The 18,345-nt window shown below is 34.4% G+C and overlaps 1 long non-coding RNA gene across 1 annotated transcript; it reads right to left on the minus strand.

Moving 5' to 3' along the window:
- Window positions 1-229: 229 nt before the first annotated feature.
- Window positions 230-13,626, minus strand: LOC119067725. Its single transcript, XR_005086001.1, has 3 exons — window positions 13,338-13,626; window positions 7,733-7,741; window positions 230-240 (listed from the first exon to the last, which is right to left on the minus strand). It is a non-coding gene; the product is annotated as an uncharacterized LOC119067725 (long non-coding RNA).
- Between the last annotated feature and the right edge of the window lie 4,719 nt (window positions 13,627-18,345).

Genomic DNA, 18,345 nt, shown 5'->3' on the forward strand with positions numbered 1-18,345 from the left:
TTAATACACAGCACAAGGTTCAATTAACCAACATTTGTAGTAAACGAAACATCATTGCTCTTTTGGCGTGTCCTTCCCTCCAAGAACTGCTTTTTAATTTATTTGGAACAAGCGGCAATTTGTTCAAAAAAAAAGCCCAGGCGTCACAAACGAATAAATTATCACTCTTCAGGTGGATATACAGTTGGATAATTTCAAGTGATAGTTTGTGAATTAATTATAAAAGTTTGTCTTCTCGTGCTGGATGGAACTGTGATGGCGGAGCTCAAATTTTTCAATTGGTAGATATTTAAATATTAATTGACAAATCATAAGGCGAACAAAGCACTTAAAATTAGTAATTTACGATATATTCATGATCGTTTTATTACTCACGTTATTCAATTGTACATGTGTAACGTTATAGAGGACATCGTAATTGATTTGACGAGCGTACACACTTTAATGCTCGTGTCGCATATCGAAAATTCATCTAATGAAAGGTATCACAGCAGAAAGCCATTTCTGCGTGTTCTAAAACCAATTTTTGCGTTATATACTAGGGTGTAGCGTTTTGGCAAAAGAATTTTGTTTTTAAGGCTTGAGGGTAGAGTGGACCTGCTTAGGCAAAAAATCGTGCATCTTAGAAAATCGTTATAACGGCAGCTCAATGGTTCTGTGGTGAGCGGCCGTTATGTCACTTTTTTTCAATGATTTTTCATTCGTAAGCGAGAAGAGATATCAATCCACTTCCAAAGGATAAGTTATAGAGAAAAGTCCAATTTTTTTTGTGGAATTTATTTTTTGACTTTTGAATCCAAAATGGCGGAAAAATTTGGTCAAAGTCGATAAAAATATTTTTTTCTCAAAGGAAAATCTCTGAAACCGATAGAAAGACTGTAAATTCGCAAAAAATTTCTTCGTGAGGTTTATAGAGAATTAAAGAGCTACGTTTTCGTTTTTTATTTATTCAAATTGGGCAGCTCGGCCACAGAGACCGTAGCTTCAATTTGCTATACTTTAAAATAAAAAAAAAAATCGACTAACCGATGAAAATTGCAAAAAGTGCTCCCGACCATGACTTTTTTTTTAGAAATTTTTTGAAAAATAGAAATAAAAAAAGGGTTTTTCTCGTATAATTCCCTTGACTGAAAGTCATGGGTCTTACGGATGATAAACACCCTAAAATGTTTGTCACACAATGATCACTACTATGATTGAAAATGCATGAATGTATTGACCAAAAACCTTAAATACAGAAAATGTTTGTCAAACTTTGATGATTCGTTGATAACACGATAACTTGAGTAATTTTCAACGGATTTCCAAAAACTTTTTTTTTTAATCGACGGGGAATTGAATTAATGAGGTTAAGTTCGAAGATGGGCTATTACGGTCGGGTGTTCTTAGAGATATTCCCAAAAAAAAATTTTGTCTCGTCCCTTGATAACACGATAACTCGAGTAGTTTTCGACAGATTTCCAAAAACGTTTTTTTATTTGACGGGGAATTAAATTCCTCAGGTTAAGTTCGAAGATGGACTATAACAGACGGGTGATCTTAGAAATTTTCTCAAAAGAATTTTTGTCTGGTTTGTCTGGATTTGCGTATCTCGTGCTGCCTTTTTGATGGTATCTTTTCATCAGAATCCTTTTTTCAAAACACACGACATTTTATGTTGAAAGCTAACACATTCGTGGTCGTTATTGCGGTCGTACATACTTGAAAAATGAATCTGGTGGAAATATATCACCAAAAGACAGTCTTTAAAAATCACCCAAATGTATACTTTTCAGCAAATCTTCGGTGGCGGGACATTTCGACACCGTCAATATCGTCAGGAACGATATTATCGTTTTTTTGGACGATACTATCATCTAAAAAACGATACTATCGTCTAAAAAACGATAATATCGTTTTTTTGGACGATAGTATCGTCTAAAAAACGATAATATCGTTTTTTGGACGATAGTATCGTCTAAAAAACGATATTATCGTTTTTTAGACGATACTATCGTCCAAAAAAACGATATTATCGTCCAAAAAATTTTCATCCAGGACGATAATATCGTCTAAATTGGAAAATTCTAAAATATTGTCTGGACGATAGTATCGTTTTCTGGACGATATTATCGTTCAGAAAACGATACTATCGTTTTCTGGACGATATTACCGTTCTAGAAAATCTAATGGATATTTTCGTTTTCTGTACGATAATATCGTCCAAGACGATAATATCGTCCTGGGCGATATTATCGTTTTCTTAAATGATAATATCGTCCAGCACGATACTATCGTTTAAAAAAACGATAATATCGCCCAGGACGATATTATCGTTTAGTTTTGGGTGGTAATATTGTCCAGGACTTAATTTTACTCAGAGGTGCAGCAAGAACCGAATTCTCTTCCAAAATATCAAAAAACAATTGTCAGAGGAAATCACCTACACATCAGTGTTTAAGAAAGGCGTTTAGTTCGTCCCTAAATAATTCATCTTTTTACGTAATGAATACCAACTTTAATTGTACATAAAAAGCGTTTTAACACGCCGAGCGATCCGGCCCATTGCCCCGGAGCGAAGCGGAGGGCCGCAATGCGAGCCGGGCGCCGGAACGGTGTCGGAACTTAGGAGTTAATTTTTTTTTTCTCGCATCGTCTCATAATTAGTCTGTGTAATTTTTCTATTATAAAATTTAAATTTACGGAACCAAATGAACCAATTTTTAATATATATTTGCCGTCTATAAAAAGGTGTTTATCTACAAGATTTTGTGTTTCGTCTTCAACAACCATCCAGAACGATAATATCGCCCAGGACGATATTATCGTCTAGAATTTTTATTTTAAATAAATTAAAGACGATATTATCGTCCTGGACGATATTATCGTCTCAAATTTAAAAAAAATAATAAATTAAAAACGATATTATCGTTCTGGACGATACTATCGTCCAGAACGATATTATCGTCCCAAAAATTATCGCCCAGGACGATAATATCGTCCAAAATAACGATAAATTTGTTCAGAAAAAGAAAATAACGATAATATCGTCCAGCGGATATTTTCATCCAGGACGACGATATTATCGTCAAAAAAACCATATTATCGTTTTTTGAACGATAATATCGTTTTTTAGACGATAGTATCATCAAAAAAACGATAGTATCGTCCAAAAAAACGATAGTATCGTCCAAAAAAACGATATTATCGTTTAAAAACGATATTATCGTTTTTTTAAACGATAATATCGTCAAGAAAACGATAATATCGTCCTGAAAATATTTTAAAATTTATAATTTTAGACGATATTATCGTCCTGGATGAAATTTTTTTAGACGATATTATCGTTTTTTAGACGATAGTATCGTCTAAAAAACGATACTATCGTCCAAAAAACGATACTATCGTCTAAAAAACGATAATATCGTTCCTGACGATATTGACCGTGTAGTTATGTCGCCTCACCCAAATCTTCGATGCCTCTTAAGTACTGAAAATACGTATGAGCCAGTATATGGTCAAGTGCTGGAATTTCTCATATACGTGTTTTGTATCGAAAGTAGGGTACGCATACCCTGGTATACTTTTATGTACTTTTAGAGTGATTTTTTTTGCTCGGATTACAAAAATCTTCTAGTTTTCGCCACACTAGAAGGTCAGTGAATCTGCAACCCAGTGAAACACGTCGAGTCTGTATTGTAAATTGTCGATTGTAAATTCAATCGTCCAAAACAGATACACAAATAACTATTGCCAGAACGCTACACCCTAGTATATACCTACCTACCTATCTGTCGACGAATCGTTCATCATTAAATTTACAACCGTGTCATCAAATAACCATCATCCTCGAACATCATCCGCACATCATCCCGTTATATATGCAGCTGAATATTAATATTATGCATCCTAAATCGAAATAAAACCGAACGCGTAATATTAAATGTACTTTTGCATTCGTCTCCCAATATAATAATCAAAAATTTGTGTCATCTGAAAACTAACGTCTGCATATCTTTTCCATTCTCATGTGCTTCCCCAAAAATTATATTATACTCATTCGATACAAAACGCAAGCGCACACCGGCTCCTAAACATATCCACTGTGGAATGTTTTGATTTCTCGCGTTGGCTGGTCCATGGATGCAATTTTCTCAACACAGAATTTTAGAGAAATCCCAAATGTCTTCAGTTTACTTCGGACAAACGTGGTATTCGCATGTCTATTCACAGTCAGTCCTGGTGAAGTCCTTGACGAGAATAATACAAACCGTTCGTTTTGTGTACATTTGCGTTTTATGGGTGAAATGTTCGTAAATATAGTGTGAAACGTTCCAAGCGGTGTGTGGTTTATATTGTTAGCATTTTGACAAACAAAATACTCGAAACTTTGTTTTATTTTATTTTGTTTTTTTTTGTGTGTGTGCCGTTTGAAATTATATTTTATGTTTTAATTTGAGATGAACGTGATAAGAGGTGAAAAGTGTATTAAAGAATGTGAAACTGTAAATAAATAAGCAAGACTAATGCGTTCTAATGTGTGATTGTTATTCCGCGGACGTACTGACTTTGCTAGAGAGTATAAAAGGAGTATAATAAAACTTGGCGCGTGTATTTATAACGATTGAATCTAATACGATTTCCTCTTGTCGAGAGTGTTTCATACTAATTCTATTTTTTCCTATATAAAATGAAATAAGAAAAATTAGCAAACGGGTTCCGTGGATGTTATACATTATTATACCAACAGAGTGAAGATAAATTTTAAAGTTTAAGACAAACCGTTACTGTTTGTTTCCGCCACACTTAAGATGATAAAGTTGTTAAGAATTTGATAATAACGTAAATAACATCATTAAGCGGAAGTGGTAATTAATCAAATGTGCGATATTACGTTTTCATCATGATTTTATGAGACTTTATGGGATTATGGTGAATGCCGAAAAAAGATTGGTAATTATACTGAAATGTTGTTATAGCATACATCTTTCTCTCTTTCTCTATGTGGTTTCTTTTCTATACAAACAAAAATTTATGCTTTCGCTTATTATGTGGAACGTAAATTGGGTAATTTTCGGCCGAAATGAAAAGTATTTGCTTGGAGAACACTAATTTTGAACAACCACACTCCCCCGCCGTCCACTTCCACATCCGTTGGAACATTTTTTCAGTTTTTCGTATTGGATCGTATGGGGGAGTACCGGATTTTTCCAATTTTAAACGTTTAACGTGTAGCAGGAGTCATTACCAACCGAATGGTACCAAATTCGCCGAGTGCTGGTCCATAGTAGGGTAGGTCGTATTTTTTTTTTTTTTTAATTTTAAAAGGCCTGGCCCAGGCTGTACTCAGAACTGACCAAGGCAGGGCCTATTATTTGGGAATTAATTCCCAAAATTCCCAAATATTCTCAAATATTCTCAAATATTCCCAAATATTCCCAAATATTCCCAAATATTCACAAATATTCCCAAATATTCACAAATATTCCCAAATATTCCCAAATATTCCCAAAATTCCCAAATATTCCCAAATATTCCCAAATATTCACAAAAATTTAAGACCAGGTAGACGTAGACTTAATAAAATTTAAACGATTCAGTGGATATCATGCTTATAAAATTTGTGATACATAATAAAGTGTTTTAAGCCAGCGGCGTTGGAGGTACCCCAAAAAATGTATGTGTTACGGCACAGCCCTGCTACTAGCATGAACACTGAATTGACAAGTGTCAAATTTGGAGGCTTTAGTGATACGAGCTACCGCTTAGGATTATGTTTTAACTCATACAACAAAAACAAGTCATCTATCTGTATAACAGAAACGCAGTGCCTACTGTGATTTCATCGGCCTCATGGTTTGGGAATCAATATTGTTAATATTTTTGAATATTTGGGGATATTTGTGAATATTGGTGAATTTTGGGAATATTTGGGAATATTTGTGAATTTTGGGAATATTTGGGAATATTTGGGAATATTTGGGAATATTTGTGAATTTTGGGAATATTTGGGAATATTTGGGAATATTTGGGAATATTTGTGAATATTTGTGAATATTTGGGAATATTTGTGAATTTTGGGAATATTTGGGAATATTTGTGAATTTTGGGAATATTTGGGAATATTTGTGAATTTTGGGAATATTTGGGAATATTTGGGAATATTTGGGAATATTTGGGAATATTTGGGAATATTTGGGAATATTTGGGAATATTTGTGAATATTTGGGAATATTTGGGAACATTTGTGAATATTTTTGGAATATTTGTGAATTTTGGGAATATTTGGGAAGTAGACGAGGTGTAAAAGTTGTAACGATAGAAAATACCTGCTGTATTGCCACTGGTTTATTTCTAAGTCATTTGTGAACATCGAAAATAAACTTCTGATGGATGAAATTAAATGTCACTGGTATTTAAACACGATTTATAAAGCTTTATTGATAACAATACAAAATAGAAACCAAACATTTTGGGATAATATATTCAAAAGGAGTAATTATTTGGGAATTAATCCCCAAATATTCACAAAAATTCTCAAATATTCCCAAAATTCCCAAATATTCACAAATATTCCCAAATATTCCCAAAATTCCCAAATATTCCCAAATATTCCCAAAATTCACAAATATTCCCAAATATTCCCAAATATTCCCAAAATCGATTCCCAAATAATAGGCCCTGGACCAAGGAATCCGAAACAGCAAAAAAAATCATTTTTCCCTTGCCTCTAGGCTGATTTTTGATATTTGGGGTAGTAGCATGAAATTGCACACAATGTTGACAGATATCTCGGGCATTTGGGAACAGAAGACATTGCTGCTAACTGTAGTGAATAGCTGAGGAGTGCAGCTATGAAATACCATAAGAACGTTGTTTATCTTCGCCTTCACTCGGGCAGGGTAACTCTGTCAGTGTTCCCGACTAAGACTTTTTGACAAAAAATTTCAACTTTATTTGCAAATACAATTGACAAATCATGACATAATACAACGTGTGAGGTATGTGTGAACAGGTAATCTCATAGAGAATCCACTGCAGAGAAGTTTTTTGATAACAAGTTCAAAAAACTCACAGGAGCTTTGTTTTTGAAGCCCAAAGTTGGCAATTTTTTGTTAGAATTTAGAATGAAAAAGTAAAATAAACAAAAATCGACGAATTTATGTTTATTTGTTCAGAAAAGTGTTATTTAGGGTGAATAGGTATAAAACTATCAATTTCACCAGGTTAGAACCTTTTAATTTGCATTTTTTATCCATTTGACTTTAGAAGGTGAAGGCTCGCCTGAAAGTCTTATTCCAGAAAATGCGGGAAAATGTGGGTAACAAACGAAGTTCGCTATATGGGTTGGGTAATTCCAGCTAATTTGTGACTGTTCGAAATATTTTCACCAATTGAAATGAGATTTCAGCCAACTTTTTTTTCCTTGAAAGATGTTGACCAGACGCGTCGTTTAAGCCCCATATTAGGTCGGTGGCCAAAAATCTCGGGGAGATACCACCATAAAAATGTATGCTTGTTTTCAGCAAATTTTTGAAAATTCTAGTTTATTTCACGAAACCTGAGCCGATTTCACTAAACTTTTTTTTGCTGTAAGCTATTGACAAGACGCATAGTTTGACATCGATATCGAAATCAGTTTTTATTTGATGAAAATATTTGTATCTCCTGTAATGTCATAATATTCACAATTTGAGTGTCACTTTTAGAATCAAAATGGGCTAGATTTAAACACGTCATTCACAGAACGTACGTTTATTAACTGAAAATTTCGATAATTTCTCATTTGCGCACGGCTAACTTCGATAATTTCACATTTATTCACGGAAAACTTCGATAATTTCTCATTTATTCACTGAAAATTGACAAATTCTTGACAGTATACTAGATGTGTGTTTTATTTGTGGGGAATATGAATGAGTGAATGAGTCATGGCGTGTTTATGTTTCAGTTTGATTTTTGAAATTGGTTTTTATGGTGATTATGACATTACAGGAGATAAAGCATTGTTCCTAACACGGTAGTAAATGGGGGTTTTGCGCACACGATGTGTTGCCGAACTCGCTTCGCTCGTATCGGCAATCTCACATCTAGTGCGCAAAACAATCCCATTTACTACCTTATTATGAAAATAGCTATGAAAAGTCACAAACGTGTAACGCAACTAACCGCCGACTTTTGCGATCACACAAGTCACACTTCGCAGGCTAAAAATTCCAATTCTTGTTGGCATGAAAGCACTGTGTCTCCTGAGTATTAGAAAATTTATTGACTGATTTGTTACAGCAAAACATAGCCAACACAATTAACTTTATGACTCACAGACAACGAAATTTGTAACGCTACTAACCATGGAATTACCAATATAATCTTTGAAAATGTAGCCAATGGTATGAAAAACGTTAAATGTGGTAATCGTGTTCTCAACCAATTTGGATGGATATGTTTCTCATTCCCGAGGCTAAGTTCGAAGATGGGCTATAAGGGACCAAGGATCTGGAAGCTATCCCAGAAAATTTTACTAGAAAAACAGGATTTTACACCGTTAGGTATAGCCTTCATCGAAAAAGATTTCTTTTATTTTATTGGGTAGTGTGGATAAATCAAATAAGTATGATTTCGATAATGTGCATGAAACAAGTTGGAAGAATAGTTCCATCAGTCGATGCCCAGATTTTAACCGGTAAAATCTCTTGTTAATGTTCTTCTAATAACTTGTTAGTTGACTAACAATTTGACAGTTTACTATCAAATTTGACAGTTTACTATCGAATTTGACAGTCTGTTTTTTCACTATGATTGATAGAAAATGTATGAAATTTTATGAAAAACGGTAAATGTATCCATTATTCTTTGTAGGCAATAATATTGGTCGAGTAATTCTATATAGAATATTTTACAACTCGCACGAATGTGACGTTTGCGGATAGAGCGAAGCGAGGGCCGTAATTCATACGAGTTTCGATAATTTAATCACTATTTAAGGCTTTGTAAACGTAGTACATAACAGACAAACTGGTTCTTCCGTCTATTTTGTTTACCAAAGTGATCGTTTTACATTCGCATAAACTGGGCGACTGGGCGAAAAAAACTGTTATGATTCTGTATATACAGCTAATTGTTATTATCTGTTATCGATAACGACTGCAGGAACGAACGATAAGCTGTAAATAATGCTATCTTATGTAGAAGAAAAACATGTTCAAAAATTTGACGTACAAGATTTGAAATATCAAATTTAAGAAGAAAAAAAACTTAGATCTAATGAAGTAATAGATCCATAGCCTATTTTTGGAATTAAATTCTTTAAAATTCCATAAAATTCGTAAAAAATTGAAATTTTAAGGAATGTCGGCTATGAATAGATCCGACAGTGAAACTGCTGATATTCCACTGCCGTTTGTGAAACGTTGAAGAAAATTCAAATCAAGAACACGATTGATATTATTGTGCTGATTGCAGTCATTTGTACCATATATTATACACTTAATTACAGCACTACATTATATATGCAATTTAGAACACTGTAGATACGACAGGAATTTAAATTGGGCCAGCGGGTGTTATATTGAGGCATGCCAACAATATCGAGTCTAAAATCATGCGGTGTTGAACCTCGAAATATAATTTGACAGTGGAAGGAGTTAGGCTACCTATAGGTTTTATTAAGCATACGTAGTTAAATGAACGCGCAAGCACCGATTTTACCCGGCAGACTTGCAAGTATTTTAATCCACAAAAAGTCATTATTGATTTCGACCCACATTGAGCCACATTAAATGTGGTTACACAGTTGGAATGCGGGTTTATAAAGGTCCGAAAATAGCCTTAAAATGACTTGTCAGTTGAATCCAATTTGCTTCGAAGGTAATAATTGAAGTGGCCGGTGAATTATTGTGGATGTAGGTGTTTAGTTCGCTCGTTTATTTGAAGATTCGGTTTTAGTTTGATGGACGATTATTCAATTCTTATTAATTCCGAGAAAAAAGGAACGAAAACCAAAAGTTTAGATGTAATAAGACACAATCTCAAGAAAAACCATGAATCGGGAAAATAAAATTGTTCGACTTGATGATCTAGTAACATACTTAAGCGGAGAGTTGCAGGAAATAATCCATATATGTATAGCAGCTCAAACAGTGACACATTACAAAAACATGTCAGATAGGTCGATTCGTGAGAGATTATAGTTTGTATGAGAAAACGTCTCTAAGGCCTCTACATTCGACATAATTTTTGTGCTGTGTCGACGCTAGAGAGCTGTTGCGGTATGCGGCATATTTCCAAAATGTTATTAACGTTTCAAACTTCAGGATATTCTCTGAATCAGATCAAAAATTCCTTTAATTTGCTCAGTTCTATGTATGTCTGCAGGTATTTATATCACTTGACACGGTCACATTCAGAATATTTCACAGATATCTTCATCAGCAAACTTCCTCAAATAATTTTATTGTTGCAAAGCTCTTGACAAGACTTCTCCATATCCATTCATCCCCCAAACGAACCTATTTGTACTAATGGGGTCACTTTTAGGTGAGGTTTGAGAAAATGTTTCTCCATTTTCGGTGCTGCAAGAAAGAAATCCAATTTCTTTCATAAAATTTGCACAAAATAAGTAATGATTTTGATTGTTTTTGAATGCATGTCCCTGCAGTTAGCTTAGCATAACTTTTTAGACCCGTACGAAGTACTTGGGTCTTATAGGTTTACGCATACGTTTGTAACACGTCGAATTGGACTCCTTGAGTAAGGGCAAATTTTGACCGAATTTCATGATTTTTTTTTGTTTGAAAGGTTGTAACGAATGTAAAGCGTCGGTACTGATGAGGCGACTTAACTACACGGTCAATATCGTCAGGAACGATATTATCGTCCAAAAAAATTTCATCCAGGACGATAATATCGTCTAAAATTATAAATTTTAAAATATTTTCAGGACGATAATATCGTTTTTTTGGACGATACTATCGTTTTTTTGATGATACTATCGTCTAAAAAACGATATTATCGTTCAAAAGACGATTATATCGTTTTTTTGACGATAATATCGTCCGGATGAAAATATCCGCTGGACGATATTATCGTTATTTTCTTTTTCTGAACAAATTTATCGTTATTTTGGGCGATATTATCGTCCTGGTCGATAATTTTTGGGACGATAATATCGTTTTTAATTTATTAATTTTTTTAAATTTGAGACGATAATATCGTCCAGGACGACAATATCGTTTTTAATTTATTTAAAATAAAAATTCTAGACGATAATATCGTCCTGGGCGATATTATCGTTCTGGATGGTTGTTGAAGACGAAACACAAAATCTTGTAGATAAACACCTTTTTATAGACGTCAAATATATATTAAAAAGTTGGTATTCATTTCGTAAAAAGATGAATTATTTAGGGACGAACTAAACGCCTTTTTTAAACACTGATGTGTAGGTGATTTCCTCTGACAATTGTATTTCGATATTTTGGAAGAGAATTCGGTTCTTGCTGCACCTCTGAGTAAAATTGAGTTTTGGACAATATTACCACCCAAAACTAAACGATAATATCGTTCTGGGCGATATTATCGTTTTTTTAAACGATAGTATCGTCCTGGACGATATTATCGTTTAAGAAAACGATAATATCGCCCAGGACGATATTATCGTACCGAAAACGAAAATATCCATTAGATTTTCTAGAACGGTAATATCGTCCAGAAAACGATAATATCGTTTTTTGAACGATAATATCGACAAGAAAACGATACTATCGTCCAGACAATATTTTAGAATTTTTCAATTTAGACGATTTAGACGATTAGAAAAACGATACTATCGTCTAAAAAACGTTTTTTAGACGATAGTATCTTTTTTTAGACGATAGTATCGTTTTTTAGACGATAGTATCATCCAAAAAAACGATAATATCGTTCCTGACGATATTGACGGTGTGTAAATGTCCCGCCACCGTCGGTACTATTTCCGGTCTCCTAACAAAATGGCTGCCGGCGGCCATATTGGATTTTATTAAAAGTGATATATCTTGTTTCTGTTAACAGATAAGTAATTGGTTATGTGTGTGGGGTGTTTCAGGCATTACATATATAGACATCTATATATATCTATATTCACCTATATTGAGCTATATACATATATATATAGCTATATAATAGCATATATTATGTGTAATGTTTATTTATAGGAAAATATAGGTAAAAATAGCTGTTTCAATAGGAATTTATGAAAGTTGACTTTGTACGGGGCTGTCTATATTTTTTACATTTATTTTGGTACAACAACGTATATAGTTGTCACGAGTATATGTAAATAAATGGAAGAGCCCGTACGTAGCTTATTATGTTCCTCTTGTTTAATGTTTATTTTATGAAAGTTTTGGTAAAAATTTATGGCATATCAACAAATGATGTCGTATTTTATCCTGTTTTCAAGATAGAGACGAGATCTTGACAACGAAACAAAAAGTTTGTGTTATGTTGACCACTTGAAGCGGACACATGAGGAAACGAAAAATGTTTCACGAAGTTATGGAGGAAATTATTTCCTATTTATCTCCCTACCTATCTACGTGAAATATTTTCCACTTCCTCACATCGCAGCGTAGTCAATACAACACAAACTTTTTTTTTGTGACATAAATATATATATTGGACGGTTAATTGTAGGCATAGTCGCATGGCCAGCACATAATTTTACTTGCAACACGAAAACACATTTTTTTTTACATTTCCAACATATACGTCTCTAGAGTAGCACACCTTTACTCGCATGCACCCCACGGAAATGATTCATTACCTGATAAAATTTGCAGTAATTGTCATTTCCGCGGAGATTCGTGAGTGAAATTACCAAGGTAATAAGTTTAAAAAAAGTCCCCGCAGTGTCGTTATGTCAGTTATCCGTTTTTTTTACCTTTTTTTACCAACAATTCAGGTTCTCTCTTCTTTATTTTCTTTGTCTTTTTTTAGTGATTTGCTCATCTTCCAGTATTCTTCGATGAACTGAATCTTCGGTAAGTATCATCAACGACTTTAACTAGACTTACAGACAGGGCTGGATTAGCATTTACAGCGCCTTGCAAATTAATGATTTTTTTATGTTTTCAATAAAATGAAATGTTCTCGACATTTCCTAAGTACATTTTTCACTTGTTTAAAAAAAAGGACGAGCGAACCGAGCCAAAATTTTTAATTTTTCGTGCTTAGCAGAAAAAATCTAACAAGAATTTGTGTGAATGGACAGATCTTGAAGGAAGCTACAAAATTCCGGGTTAGAGCTTCCTGCTACTAACGTTCCCAGCCGCCCGGAGCCCTTAAAACATTTCGGTTCTTTTTTTTAGGATTTTCACTTGTTGCGGCGGCTGGGTGGGCCGAACATCGGCGTTTGTTGGTCAATAATATTCAGCTCATTGACCTTCATAAACGTGCACAATTTGATATTATTCACATTTCGCATGTAGGAGTAATTGATAAAAAACGATTTTCGCGACCAATTCGGAGAAAAATTTTCTAAGTGCCATGACAGCCCAACAAAAATTTTCGGGAAAAAAGTTGTTGCACGATATTGTCAGAATTGAACGACTATTCATTTGAGCCATAGCTCGATTGGATCGCAATCGGCTTGAATCCCGATTCCATATAAGCTGTTAGAAGTTTTGGCGAATTGACTCTTAAATCCAAACAGGCAAATATTTTAAGTGTCCATTCCACTCAACAAAAAGTACTCCGTGAGAGAGCCGTGAGAGAGCGCGCTGTCAAATAAACAAAGGAAAAATTGAAAAAATGCAATTTTGTCTCTCACACGGAGTACTTTTTTGGTAAGAGGAAACTAAGCATTGGTCGAAAATATCAGTTTAAATTAATAAATTTGCAGCTCAAAAATGTAATCAGTCATCATTACGCATATTGAATGGAAAATGATAACATTGTCAATGTATAGTACCCGCCAGTCATTTTTTTTTTCATTTTCTCAACGCCCATGCTTTAATCCGACCCTGCTCACAAAAATACTCACCACGTTTACAATATACTTCCGTCTTAACGTCAACCAGTTCATCGGCTTCCAAGGTTATCATATCAATTTTGAAACATTCGAAAGGTCACGACCATTTCGGGTGGAAAAGTTAACATTAAATTAACCCGTCGAATTTATTAAGCGAATCCGAGAGCAAATCTCCATTAAAATTTCATTCGAACGCGCTGTCACTGGTTAATAAATATTAAGCCCGACCAAGCTCACGTTTATACGGTGTATGATAATGATCCAACTTTGGTGGTGTATACGCATTTTGTTTCGCATATATAGAATTGCTAACCCTTTTTCCGTAATAATATTTCATAAATAAATGAGTTTAAGCCGGCCGAATAAGACACAACATTGTAACAACAATACTTGGGTGTATTTGAAGTTAGAAGTACGGAGTGCAGACATTTCAATGTGAAAAGAAATGAAAGGGAGAAAGAAAAAACCAACAACCAAAAATACTGTTAAAGCTCGGGTGATGATGCCGAAAAAAGAAAAACTTTTTTTTTTCTTCTTCTCTTGAACCTTGCAAATCTTCAAATAAAGTTATTAGCTACTCCCCACGTGTAAATAAAACATAGGTGTTTCTAAAATATTCCATTTTATTTTTCTACCTTTCATCGGATTTAAATTTTTCTTTCTTATTTATCAGAGTCGTTTTGTATAATAAAACATATAAGAGAAAAGAAAGTAAAAAGAAGAAAAAAAAAGCGAGCCATCAGACCAGTCGGAGCGTTTGCTGCGACTGAGCCCCGTACAAACCCGTATATCTATTGCGTACGTGACCCTAGTGCGTCTGTCACCCTACTTTGACCGTAAGCCTATTGCGCCGGTTAATGTAGTTAAAGTAAAATTATTATGAAATGTGTACATCTTAGAAATTGCGCATAGCGCAATTACAAAACCCCGTACGACGTTCCTTTCAAATGGAACAAAAATTTCAAATCGCCGTAAAAAATTTTTTTTTTTTTAGTATAAATACACAAAGGGCCCGACAAAGGGCCTAGTATCGGCCTCAGTCCGAGGACCCAAATTTAAAATTTTTTTCAACAACATTCTATTCGGCCTTTGATTACCTTCCAAATGAAACAAAAATTTCGAAAAACGAATGAAATTTACTCGAGTTCTATGTAAAATACACATAGGGCCCTAGTAGTGGCCTTAGTCCGAGGACCCAAATTTAATTTTTTTTTCAACAACATTCTATTCGGCTTTTGATTACCTTCCAAATGACACAAAAATTACGAAAAACGAATGAAATTTACTTGAGTTCTATGTAAAATACACATAGGGCCCTAGTAGCTTTTCACTTCTAAGGCCCTAACTCACGGTCCACTCACCCGATTTTAAAAAACTTTTTTTTCCTGGATTGGCATTGACAATCATTTGCCGTGTCATTTACATTTCCATCGTTTATTTTGCCATAAATATCACCAAAAGACCTTAAATCACTTAGGTGGCCCTAACTCACGAAGGGCCGACCCGAATATGCCCATCTTCGAACTTAGCCTCACTATTTCGACTATCTTTCAGGGAAAAAAAATTTTGAAATCGGATTTGATTTACTCAAGATATCGACGTGACGGACAGACGGACAGACGGACAGACAAAATTTTTATTGCAGATTCGTCATCTATGAACATAGGCAAACACTTTGCCCTTACCGTCTGCTTCGAATTCCATCAATTACACACGGCATCGTAATCCTATAAGCCCCTTTGTACTTCGTACGGGGCTAAAAACCGAAGAAACGGGGAACATTCTCTGGAAAAACGAGTATGAGAAGAAAACACAAGAAGAAAAAAGAAAAATTCTAAAGATTTTCTTTAAAAAAGGAACGCACACACAAAAAAAAATCTTGCTCACTTCTCAATGCTTTAATATGTATTATCCCATTTAAATCACCCCAACTCTGAAATAGATATCGTTTTTATGCGTGAAAAGTTCTTTGTATATTCCCCTGTTGACTACCCTTATATATGTGGAGAAAAGCAAAACCATAAAAATCGTTTATTATAGTTTGTATTTCTTTTGAATTTGCTATTCCTCATCTTCTTGTAAATTATCAAGGATGATTAATTCATCTTTTTCTTATTTTTTCATATCAGTCTTCATCATCTACTTCCCAGACATGCACAATATATCCATTCATACATTATATGTGTGTACGGGCATTGCCGCTCGTTCCATACAATGTTGTATGTTGTATCAATGTAACTCCAGCCATCCATATTATATTTTATATAGATATACAGTCGCTATAAATGTGTGGATAAAAGCTAATGTGTGTCTTGATGTTGTTTTTGAATATACACGTAACAATATTTGCCGTATATATTAGGTGTTTGTGTACGATGTGTACGATGTTCTGATAAACATGGATATAATAGATTTCATCGACTTTCAGCGACTAGACTGAAAATAAACAGATTTTCGTTTGGTTGTTTTTGAGAAATTCGTGCATTTAATATCTGGAATAAGTAGACAATACATATAGATATAAACTACGTGCCATGCCCATATAATCTCTATCTCTCTATAAATATATTTACACAAATAGCATATCAGTACAACAATCGCGAAAGACATTGTGTATGTCGTCGCGTGTAATATACTTTAACAAACTGCTTTTTGTTTACCATGATGAAAGTTTGGTGCAGTTGTAAATTGTCTGCGAAATCAAACAATTATCAGCTATTTAAAGTCCCATTTACTAATTGAACAATCAAGACTATTAACTGTAAATTGATGTTTTCCATAAAATTTTCGGCGATCTGCTTTTTTTGGCTAGCTAACAAGTCGTTCTTCATCCATATGGAAAAAGTTTAACTTTCTACTTATTGCATGAAATTCGGTAAACACCAACGCTGCTGGTTCCTATATATATAATAGTGGAAAAGTACTGCATTACAGTTTTGTGTACAGTAATTTATCTATTGGCTGCCGCCACTGCAATGCTAAAGGCGACTGACAAAACTGCATCGTAAAATCAACATTACATCGAAACGTTTCGTTTTTCTGTATCTGATTCCACACCGGAATTATAAATTCTATTAAACAAATTGAACGTTCCATAAATCATGCCGTCTCAAAACACTCAAACGGTCATTCATCACTTCGGTCGATCGTCATCTTTTTAACCGGCCAAACGGAAGAAACCGTGCTGTGTCTAACTCCAAATTTGCTGATCCGATAAAAATGTGTGTATGCAGCGCAGCATACAAAGTGAACCGAAAATATAATAAATTTTGAATGATTGAAATCGTAAGCATCAATTCAAACACATAATTGTACTTATGCCTAAGAAATTATCCACTTGAACATACTATACACGCATCAATTCATGCATAATTCAGTTTGCTATTCGGTTAATGTGAATAATGTCCCCACTTCATATTTAAACCGAACTTCAATTTAAACTGAGTGCCATTAATAACATGTAGTCCAGACATTGTTTTGTCACATCATGTTGTGTTCGCATGCGATATAATAAATAGTACGTGGGCAAAGAAAGTGATGCTTTAGAAAAAATTGAATTCATTGCAAATTTTAAAAGAAAACGTCGTCCCCCAAGTAGCATTTCAGAAAAAATAACTTATTCGTTAGAATAACGTTGTAGCAACGTTGTCACAACGGTTTTGCAACCGTTGTTGCCCGGTTATAGTTTAACCTAGGTCAATTAACCGTTGGATAACAGTTAAACAACGAAAAAGTTAAAAATTTAAGGTAGAGCAACTATAATTTTCAACTTTTTCGTTGTTTAACGGTTATCCAACGGTTAATTGACGTAGGTTAAACTATAACCGGGCAACAACGGTTGCACAACCGTTGTGGCAACGTTGCTACAACGTTATTTTAACGAATAAGTTATTTTTTCTGAAATGCTACTTGGGCCCGTGGCGCCAGAATATTTGTGGAGCAAAAGTTGCCTCTGGCGTCGAAATAGTTATTTTTGCAACAAGTGACGAAAAGTAGGACTTTCCGTTGCCTTTATTGCGAAAACCGTTCGATGATAAATGCTTTTTTAGCCACACAATGTGTATTGTTACACTCGGGCTGCGGACGACGTCATGCAGTTGCCCAAATTCTGTCGGCACTAAATACACCGTAGACACGCTCAAGAGTTTAAATCTTATAGAGGGATTCTTCTAAAAAACAGAAGACCGAAATTGGACGCATTTTCTAATGAAATTTTCTATATCTGCCCAGCAAGGTATTCGACCCCAGAGCCCAAAACCACTTTAAAAAAAATTCTTCGGAGCTTGTGTGGCTAGTGTGAGATGATCAAAAACCGAAAGCTTGCACTTTTCTTACAACAATTTCTCCAGTTACAC

This window comes from Bradysia coprophila (genome assembly GCF_014529535.1).
Source record: "Bradysia coprophila strain Holo2 chromosome X unlocalized genomic scaffold, BU_Bcop_v1 contig_128, whole genome shotgun sequence".
NCBI lineage: Eukaryota > Metazoa > Arthropoda > Insecta > Diptera > Sciaridae > Bradysia > Bradysia coprophila.